Source organism: Sinocyclocheilus rhinocerous, unplaced genomic scaffold (assembly GCF_001515625.1).
Source record: "Sinocyclocheilus rhinocerous isolate Xijiao unplaced genomic scaffold, SAMN03320098_v1.1 scaffold33787, whole genome shotgun sequence".
Lineage (NCBI taxonomy): Eukaryota > Metazoa > Chordata > Actinopteri > Cypriniformes > Cyprinidae > Sinocyclocheilus > Sinocyclocheilus rhinocerous.
The window spans coordinates 9,190-20,123 of NW_015657219.1; the positions used below are offsets into that span (position 1 = coordinate 9,190).

General features: G+C 41.0%; 1 long non-coding RNA gene across 1 annotated transcript in view; it reads right to left on the reverse strand.

Annotated features, from left to right (window-relative positions):
- LOC107720859 (uncharacterized) overlaps window positions 1-10,389 on the reverse strand; it is an 18,144-nt gene extending 7,755 nt beyond the window's left edge. Inside the window, exons 1-3 of the long non-coding RNA XR_001637655.1 lie at window positions 10,190-10,389; window positions 6,186-6,402; window positions 2,354-2,454 (exon numbers count right to left, since the gene is read on the reverse strand). This is a non-coding gene — a long non-coding RNA (uncharacterized LOC107720859). The remainder of the gene's footprint in view (window positions 1-2,353; window positions 2,455-6,185; window positions 6,403-10,189) is intronic.
- Window positions 10,390-10,934: the final 545 nt, after the last annotated feature.

Genomic DNA, 10,934 nt, shown 5'->3' on the forward strand with positions numbered 1-10,934 from the left:
AAATGTGATTGTTGGTACATTTTACCAGTTTTTACCATACTTTCAAAACAAAAATTAAAATAGGAAAAATATGCAATATGAAAATAATTGAAGACAAAATGTGTTTTTTAAAAAGCTTTTTTCCAAAAGGTACATCTGGAAAAAGGGGGGGTTGTCTTATAATCAGGGTCGTCTTATATTCGGGCCAATACGGTATTATAGGCTATTAAGCGGAAGTGAATGGTTATAGTTATACTGTAATGTTTGTTCACGGTGCCTTCAGCTCAAAACAGATTTTCAAACATCAGCATGGATTCCGATCACTGAATGAATGAAGCAAAATTACATTAATAACAGACTTCTGTATGATACTTACACAGTGTCTACAGCAGAACCTATTTATTATAATCAATACAGTCTACACTGAATGCGAGATTCCCAACAGCTAACGGATTCCCTGTTATTCCTGATGTAGTCCAGGCTCTTTGCAACGGGCGCTTTGTCGCTTCAAGCAGTCGCATCCGTGTAGACATGGTGTCGCGCCGCGCCACATGCAGTGTAGGAATATCACTGATTATAATCAATGGGCTCTACTGTTTTTTTTTGCTTTCGCTCGCGCCCTGTGTAGACATGTGGCATGCTAATCACTTTCACACCAAATATACTTTAAAAAAAAAAACAGCAGAGACTAGACAAATGTTTCACATGCTGAGAATGCGAACCTACCATATACTGTAAGTATATAAACCATAAATGTTTAAGAACCACTTAGGCTACACCTTTGGCCAATTCATGATCAGGTAGACCTTAAACCGCACGCTTACGCCAGAAAACTACTAACTGGCCAAAATGCTTCGTTTGACTTTTCGGAGATCTACTCTTCCCTGTGGATTACCTCTGACCTACTTTCTATACGATCTGAATTTCTGCGTATTGAATTTGATGTTTCAAATTTCCTCTTCATCTTGAAAACTTGAAGTTGTATTTTTAAAAAGATTTCTAAGATTTCAGAACAAAAAAAAATTGCCGTTTGAAAATGCATGTCTATAAAATTCTACCATAAAAAAAACGTTTAGTTGTGTTAAATTTCAAATGTTTAATATTCAAGTAAATAAAACAATAAAAAAACTAATTCAGAACTATGTTAAATGCCACATAATATTCAGTTTTGTTAAATGACACTTGTCAATTCAAATTTACACAATACAAATTCAATTAGTTTTGTCATTGGTCTCTACTGGTAATTGGTTGCCTATTATTGTTGTTAAAATATTGTTAAAACCACTAAATCCTAATGGAACATGCTCCAAAACACACTACAGCAAACCATTATTTAATTGTTGATGGTTTGTAATGGCATTTGTAATAGAAACCATCACAGAAATTCTAATGGTTTTCATTGTTTTTCGGCAGGGTCACCATGGGTTTTGTGATTTTATTTGCCATAAATGCAGCATTACATTGATTGCTGTAATATTGTGAGACAGTAGCGGCTGTTTGTAGTTGTGGTGGGCCTATTTGGGAGAAAATCCAGGGCTGTTTTTTTACTCCCAGTCCGTCCCTGGATTTAACTGATTTCTGTGACGTGAGGCGGCTAGCAGACAGTCGGTTTAGCCAGTCTGTCTGCCTCCTGACCTGGGCCCCAGTTAGTCAAGTGCTAACTCTAAAGCCCCGTTCACACCAAGACCGAGAACTATAAAGATAACTATAAAGATAACGATATTAGCGTCCACACCAGCGAACGATATCGTCTGTTTATTCTAAGCGCACGCTCATCTGCCGCTTTAATTCTTGAGCTCGTTACAGCAGGATGGATTCTGATTGGCTGTCAGTGTTTTATCGTTCATCAGCTGGAAAAAAAATCGTTTTGAAAGTGATTCCAACTAAGACAGTGAGCAACTCCATTTGTTTGTCCGAGTGAGCAACAGTAACTAAGGGGGGCGGGGCTTACCGACAGGTCAACTGCCATTTTAGATAGACAAACTGTAATACTGTACAAGATTCTGAGGGTAGAGCTTAGATGGCCCTGATTCGCTCTTATGCTTTTGCTCCTCCCCCTCACCTCAAAATGTTCTCATTTTCTTCTCTGCAACCACTCTTTTCTCACAATCTCTCGTTCCACCCTCCAACTTCTCTCTCTTCTCCCCTCTCCATCCGCATCAGACGCTCTCTCTTCTGTTTTAGGTTATTACATGCAGAGGTTTTTGGTCCGATAATTAACACCTCTTTAAGAATTTAGCAGTAGGAAAGTACTAGTCATCAAGTTTTTTTTTTTTTTAGATCAAATTTGCATTGTTAGTTTTGCAAATTGGTATGTTTCATCATTTGCTTTTCTTTCAGAAGATTGAAGTGGGAAAAAAAAAAAAAAATTTACCAAGCCACAGTGTGCAGATTGTCGTCTGGTCTTCTGCTCGTACAAAGACTGGAAAACTCTTCACGATGTTGTCGCACTTCGGGGAATGTAGACTGGAACCGCTGGTTAAAACAAAAAAACACAATCAGACTCAAATGGTCCGTGTGAGAGAGAAGAAAGAGCAAGAAAATGATCCAACGGAGTCAGAGAAAGTCCGAGAGATGAAAAGGGAGAGACAGAGCATGAGAGATGAAAACGTGAGACTGAGATCAAGAACACGAGTACAAGATATAACAAGAGAAGAGCAAGCACGAGAGAAGATGGAGAGAAAAAGAAAGGGTGAGAGATTAAGGTGACACAAGAGAGAACTTCAGCAGAGGTAAAGAGAGGTGGAGACTAGAGATAATGCGAGGAGTGAATGTGAGACAAGGAGAGAAAATTAAGTTTGAGAGTTAGAGGAAGGAACGAGAGAAGAAAACAAAGGGGGAGAAAGGAGTAAGAAATGATTTAGAGTGAAAAGACAGATGGAGAAAAGACACAGGATGAGATGTGAGCGAGTCCCTCCGACTCTCTCATGACTGATCATGTCTCTTTTCTCCCAGTCTCTCTCGTCCCACTCTCTATCATATCTCGTCCTGTTCTCGCCACGCTTCATTCTGCCCTCTCAAATCCCGCCTCTCCCAATCTTCCTACCTTTCCCCTCATTTGCCAAACATTCTCACACCCTCTCTCGTGACCACCTACCCACCAGCACTTCCGTCCTCTTTCTTATCACGGTCGTCTCTCACTTAATCACTTTTCTCTGCATCCACAATCAAACCCACGAACCCCTGATTCTATCTTATCCGCTTGCTTCTCTTCCCCCCTCACCTCCTTACCTCAAATGCTCCAATTTTCTTCTCTTGAACCACACTAGGCTGCACGGTCTTCCCATCGCTTTAGTCAATCTGCTCTACTCACCTTAGTCTTGTGCCTCATGACGTCCTTTCCTTCATCCAGACTGGAGTCCTCAGAGTCTAGCATTGTAATTCCTGTTTCAGGTCAGCACAATCAAAAGCCCAGACCAGTGTCAGTGTAAAGCAGTGGTCACCGACCCGTCGATCACGATCTGTTAGATCTTTATCACGGTCCCAGTAGCTCCCGAAAATAACAGACGAATGAGTACATAAATGGAGAAATGTAATGTGTTTTTGTACTTTTTTTTCAGACTCAAATGGTCCGTGTGAGAGAGAAGAAAGAGCAAGAAAATGATCCAACGGAGTCAGAGAAAGTCCGAGAGATGAAAAGGGAGAGACAGAGCATGAGAGATGAAAACGTGAGACTGAGATCAAGAACACGAGTACAAGATATAACAAGAGAAGAGCAAGCACGAGAGAAGATGGAGAGAAAAAGAAAGGGTGAGAGATTAAGGTGACACAAGAGAGAACTTCAGCGGAGGTAAAGAGAGGTGGAGACTAGAGATAATGCGAGGAGTGAATGTGAGACAAGGAGAGAAAATTAAGTCTGAGAGTTAGAGGAAGGAACGAGAGAAGAAAACAAAGGGGGAGAAAGGAGTAAGAAATGATTTAGAGTGAAAAGACAGATGGAGAAAAGACACAGGATGAGATGTGAGCGAGTCCCTCCGACTCTCTCATGACTGATCATGTCTCTTTTCTCCCAGTCTCTCTCGTCCCACTCTCTATCATATCTCGTCCTGTTCTCGCCACGCTTCATTCTGCCCTCTCAAATCCCGCCTCTCCCAATCTTCCTACCTTTCCCCTCATTTGCCAAACATTCTCACACCCTCTCTCGTGACCACCTACCCACCAGCACTTCCGTCCTCTTTCTTATCACGGTCGTCTCTCACTTAATCACTTTTCTCTGCATCCACAATCAAACCCACGAACCCCTGATTCTATCTTATCCGCTTGCTTCTCTTCCCCCCTCACCTCCTTACCTCAAATGCTCCAATTTTCTTCTCTTGAACCACACTAGGCTGCACGGTCTTCCCATCGCTTTAGTCAATCTGCTCTACTCACCTTAGTCTTGTGCCTCATGACGTCCTTTCCTTCATCCAGACTGGAGTCCTCAGAGTCTAGCATTGTAATTCCTGTTTCAGGTCAGCACAATCAAAAGCCCAGACCAGTGTCAGTGTAAAGCAGTGGTCACCGACCCGTCGATCACGATCTGTTAGATCTTTATCACGGTCCCAGTAGCTCCCGAAAATAACAGACGAATGAGTACATAAATGGAGAAATGTAATGTGTTTTTGTACTTTTTTTTCATTCTGCCCTCTCAAATCCCGCCTCTCCCAATCTTCCTACCTTTCCCCTCATTTGCCAAACATTCTCACACCCTCTCTCGTGACCACCTACCCACCAGCACTTCCGTCCTCTTTCTTATCACGGTCGTCTCTCACTTAATCACTTTTCTCTGCATCCACAATCAAACCCACGAACCCCTGATTCTATCTTATCCGCTTGCTTCTCTTCCCCCCTCACCTCCTTACCTCAAATGCTCCAATTTTCTTCTCTTGAACCACACTAGGCTGCACGGTCTTCCCATCGCTTTAGTCAATCTGCTCTACTCACCTTAGTCTTGTGCCTCATGACGTCCTTTCCTTCATCCAGACTGGAGTCCTCAGAGTCTAGCATTGTAATTCCTGTTTCAGGTCAGCACAATCAAAAGCCCAGACCAGTGTCAGTGTAAAGCAGTGGTCACCGACCCGTCGATCACGATCTGTTAGATCTTTATCACGGTCCCAGTAGCTCCCGAAAATAACAGTAAAAAAAAAGTACAAAAACACATTACATTTCTCCATTTATGTACTCATTCGTCTGTTATTTTCGGGAGCTACTGGGACAGTGATAAAGAAAAATACATCACTCCTGAGTCTGTAAACAGGACATTAGCAAAAGTCAAATACACTGAATACGGACACAAAGAAGAGAAAATACTGTAGCGGGCAGAGCAGCTTACTGTTCATGATGGTCGAAATATAGGAACAAAATGTAAATATTGAATTGGAGGTATGGGGTTATTTTAATATAGCAGACGCCCTCTCTTCTGTTTAAGGTTATTACATGCAGAGGTTTTTGGTCCGATAATTAATACCTCTTTTTAAAGAATTTAGCAGTAGGAAAGTCATCAAGTTTTTTTACATCGACTATGCATTGCTAGTTTTGCAAATTGGTATGTTTCATCAGGCCGCAAAGAAATATAGAACAGCATCATCATTTGCTTTCCTTTCAGAAGATTGTGGCTTGGTAAATATTTTTTTTTTCCCACTTCAGTGTGCAGATTGTCATCTGGTCTTCTGCTCATACAAAGACTGGAAAACTCTTCACAATGTTGTCACACTTCGGGGAATGTAGACCTGAACCGCTGGTTAAAACAAAAAAAAACACAATCAGACTCAAATGGTCCGTGTGAGAGAAGAAAGAGCAAGAAAATGATCTGACGGAGTCAGAGAAAGTCCGAGAGATGAAAACATGAGACTGAGATCAAGAACACGAGAGACAAGAGAGAAAATTAAGTCTGAGTTACAGGAAGGCACGAAAGAAAACAAAGACGGAGAAAGGAGTGAGAAATGATTAAGAGTGAAAAGACAGATGGAGAAAAGATGCAGGGTGAGATCAGAGTGAGCCCCTCCAACCATTGACTAACAGTGATTTCAGACCTGAAACGATACAAGCCCTGCACTCCCATCAAGGGCTGACTTGAAACAGACAGCTCCAACCGGCCTGAACTTATCTGTTGAGGGTTAATGCCCAAAACATACCAAAATGTACAAATCTTACATTATAAAATGGATGCATTATGAATATTTAAATAAACAAATACAATGTTATTAATAGTTGACAATCTTCCTCACCTTTGAGTTGTGCTGAGGCTTTCCGTCCAGCTCCAGACGATGAAATGAAGAGAGGAGATGAGAGACTGTCAGAATGGTAAGGAAATAGATGGAAGAGGGAAAGGAGAGCTCCAGTCTCCTGTCCGCCCATAACTTCTTTTCCCCTCATTGTCCTTCTCTCTTCTCCCCTCCTCATCCAGCCTCGCTCGTCTCTCTTCTCTCTCGCAGGACGTCTCTGCTGATGAAAAGGAACAAACACAGTCTGTTAAAAGAGGGATAAGGCTAGCTTGAAATCACACATTTTGAAGGTGGAACAGAAAATTCAGGGTGGTTTGGTTTCCAAAATGTAATGCCTGCTTTTCACATCCAATCAGCACCCAATGGTTAATAACCAAGCATTTTTTTCCATGTTCAAAAACTCATTTCACTCAGAAATATATCATGCATCCTGGGAGTAAACTCCACTGCAGTAACTTTAACACGATTTTCATACTAGCTCTAGATTTGAACCTGTAGTCATCATTCATACAAGTTATGCTGATTTTTACTTTCAACCTGATTTTGTATCCGTTTTGTGATTAGGTTCCCTACAACTGTGGACTAAGCGGGCCTTTAAGACGTCTCTTGACCAGATTGAGGCGGCGGCGTTCCCAGTGGCAGTCCAGTTGAGTCCTCCTTTGTTTTGTTTACCCAATCATTTTCTCTCCCCACTTTACATTAAGCCTTTATTTTAAATAAATTTCCCTATGAACCAGGCCTTTTGTTATATCTATTTGCGGCCTGATGTAACATACCAATTTGGTAGCATTTTGCAAATTGGTATAATGCCCCGGGCAAAAAATTAAGGGTTTTTCCAGTCTTCACATTTTAGATTTAGTAAAACATAATACCATGCATATTTAAATTTTTCCTTTCTCATTTAAAAAAAAAAAAACGACAACTTGAACCTAGAGAATGTTAAATACAGAACGATCTCAGATCTACCTTTTCTGTCAAAGATATTAGTGAAGGCAGTATCCTCTCCACTATGTTCCTTCTTGGAGAGAAATGCTATCAGTGAGTATTTCCAGTCAGAATTTAGACCGTACCATAGTACTGAGACTGCTCTCATCAAAGTAACAAATTACCAGCGCTCTATTAGTGTCAAGTCAAGTCAATTTATTTATAGAGCACAACTTTAACCACCATCGTTGATCCAAAATGCTTTACAATAAAAAGGTTAGAGAAGCAACAGAGATCAAAATTAAAAGGGAAAAATAAATATAAATATATAGTACCGTACACAGTATCACTCAAATGCAAGAGTGTAAAAATGAGTCTTTAAATTTGATTTAAAAACACCGAGCGATGGAGAGGCCCTGATAGTAAGAGGTAAACTGTTCCAGAGTTTAGGGGCAGCAAAAGCTCAGTCACCTTTGGATTTACAGTGAGAACGAGGGAGAGATAAAAGCTGGTTAACAAGATCTTAATGACCTAGAGGTTGTATATGGCTGGATAAGATCACAGATATAATCCGTGGCTGACTTTTGCAATGCCTTGTATACACAAAAAGGAGGATCTTAAAATCAACTCTGAATTTGATGGAGCCAGTGCAATGAAGCAAGAACAGGAATAATATGCTCCCTCTTTTTTGTTCCTGTCAACAATCTGGCTGCCGCATTTTGAACCATCTGAAGCCGAGATAGAGTGCTTTGAGGAAGGCCGACATACAGAGAGTTACAATAGTCCAGCCTGGAAGAGATTAGTGCATGGATGACAATTTCGAGATCTTTGAGAGAGAAAATGTTTTACTTTCGCAACAGATCTGAGATGGAAGAAACTACTCTTTACAACAGTGTTTACATGCTAGTCAAATTGTAGTAATGGATCGAAATGGACCCTAGATTTTTTTTTTTTTTACATGGTGTTGTAAGTTAATCACTAAGGGAACCTAACCTGCTTGTAAGAGTAGTATTGAGTGCAGCGGGGCCTAGCAGAAGCACCTCCGTTTTGTCAGTGCTCAGCTGCAAAAAATGATTAGCCATCCAAGTTCGCACTTCGTCAAAACATGAGATAAGTTGTAAAGAAGAGTCATTTTCAAGTTTGATTGGATGGTAAATTTGGAGGTCATCGGCGTAGCAATGATAGTTAATATTATATTTCTGGAGAATGGAGCCTAGGGGAAGCATGTAGAGCGAGAACAATAAAGGGCCAAGAACAGAACCCTGAGGAACACCATAAGGGATGGGCACAGAAGGTGAGGTGGACGACCCGATATTTACTGAAAAAGTCCTACCCTTTAAATAAGAGGTGAACCACTGTAATGCCGTGCCTTGAACCCCTACTACACATTTGAGTCGATTCAAGAGGATGTCATGGTCAATAGTGTCGAAGGCTGCACTCAAATCTAACAGTATCAGAATAGCAGATGACCCCGAATCAATGGACAACAAAAGATCATTCATAACTTTAAGCAAGGCCAACTCTGTACTGTGAAGTGCTCTAAAACCAGATTGGAACTTATCCAGAATGTTAAAAGCATCCAGGTAAGTAGTAAACTGTGAAAGCACTGCTTTCTCTAAAACCTTAGAAATAAATGGGAGTTTAGAAATCGGCCGGTAGTTACTAAGAACAGATGTATCAAGGCGAAATCTTTTTAACAGGGGCTGTACAGAAGCGTGTTTAAAAGACTCTGGGAAAACCCCACTAGTCAAAGAACGGTTTATAATAGTTAAAAGAGCAGGGCTAATAGTGTCCAACACCTCTCTAAGCAAACGGCCAGGCAGTACATCGGATTGACTACGTAAATTTCATCTTAGAAATTAATGCACTAAATTGAGATGGAGTCACTGGTTTAAAACTAGTGAAATTGCTAGGAGAGATCGGGTGAGAATGAACCATGCCAGGAGGAGAGAGGTGAGATCTGATATCTTGTACTTTCTGCACAAAAACACCTAAGAATTCTGCGCAGGTCTCAAGATTGCCGACAGGGGCTGAGCAACTTTTGGCCTGTTCGCATTCATGGCAATCAAATTTGAAAAGTATAGAGACTTTGCATCACTGACAGACTCTTGATAGGTGGTTAGACAATCTTTCAAAATTTGATATGAAACCTGAAGCGTTCAGCCCTCCTGCACTCTTGTCTGAGCGCACGGGTAGGAGCATTTAGCCAAGGTTGAGAACTAGATCTAGCTTGCCGCTTTCTAGGCTTCAGCGGAGCAACAGTATTCAATGCAGTAGAACAAGCAGAGTTGAAAAGGAGAACCAGCTGATCAGTGTTCATATCAGGTGACAGACCTCAGAATTAGAAAAAAAACATGTAGAGTAAAAGTTAGAGAATTCTAGTGCAGTAGTGGAGTGAAAAACACGAGAGCTGCATACAGGCTTAGAGAGGATGTGCTGTACATATGGGACTGCAGGTTCAAATAACACAGAACAGTGATCAGAAATACTTGCATCGAGTACTTCCATTGTGTACAGAGAGACCGCGAGTCAAAATAAGATCTAGCGTGTGGCCTAGGTTATGAGTAGGAGAAGAGACACTGTACAAAATTGAGCGAGTCAATGACTCATAAAATTAACCATAGGTTTAGAGGGGCAGCAGACATGGTGCTACATAGTGCTACTGGATCTTAGCTCTGCATCGACCACAACATTCTTTAGAATAGACTTCAAAATGATGTTGGCATTCGTGGAAGAGCATTTCCCACTTATCCGACCGTTATCAGTTCGTAGCAGTGAATGATGAGGTATCATATCGATCACAAGTGCAGTATGGAGTAAAGGACGACTACTAATTTCCTACTGGTAAATTCTGAAAGAAAAAACCCCTAACAAACAGAGGTTTTAATTATTTGACCAAAAACCTCTGCATGTAATAACCTAGAACACTGTCTAACACTCTATGGCTGCTCTGTTAATTCCTCATCATCAGCTAGGAACCTGGGTGTGCTATTTGATAGCAATCTTTCCTTTGAAAACCATGTTTCTAGCATTTGTAAAACCACATTTTTAAGATTTGTCATATCACCTCAAGTCTTCCTCACCTTCGAGCTGAGGCTTTCCATCCAGCGCCAGACGATGAAATGAAGAGAGGAGATGAGAGACTGTCAGAATGGTAAGGAAATAGATGGAAGAGGGAAAGGAGAGCTCCAGTCTCCTGTCCGCCCATAACTTCTTTTCCCCTCATTGTCCTTCTCTCTTCTCCCCTCCTCATCCAGCCTCGCTCGTCTCTCTCGCAGGACGTCTCTGCTGATGAAAAGGAACAAACACCGTCTGTTAAAACAGGAATAAGGCTATCTTGAAATCACACATTTTGAAGGTGGAACAGAAAATTCAGGGTGGTTTTGTTTCCAAAATGTAATGCCCGCTTTTCACATCCAATCAGCACCCAATTGTTAGAGCTGCACGATTAATCGTAAAAAAAAAACGATTCTCCTGTGTCTATTAAACCTTTGACAAAGTCTTACCGGATCATTCAAATCTGCATTCGCACTGCCGCTGACACACAGAGAGCAGTTACAATATTTGGGTAAGAAACAGCTTCACAAACTACACAGTATTATTTCTGTCGTTCAGTCACTCATATCACAGAAATACTGGGATGAAAGTTTATAATTCAGATACAAACATTGATGTCTATGGTAGCGCGACCAAAATAGAGCAAATCCGCATTTGAAAGTAACTGCCACATAACGTGGGTGTCGATTGCATTGTTTCGCCACTAGGTGGACTAAAATTTTTAATGTTTTTTTTGTTTTGTTTTTTTTAAAGAAGTCTCTTCTGCTCACC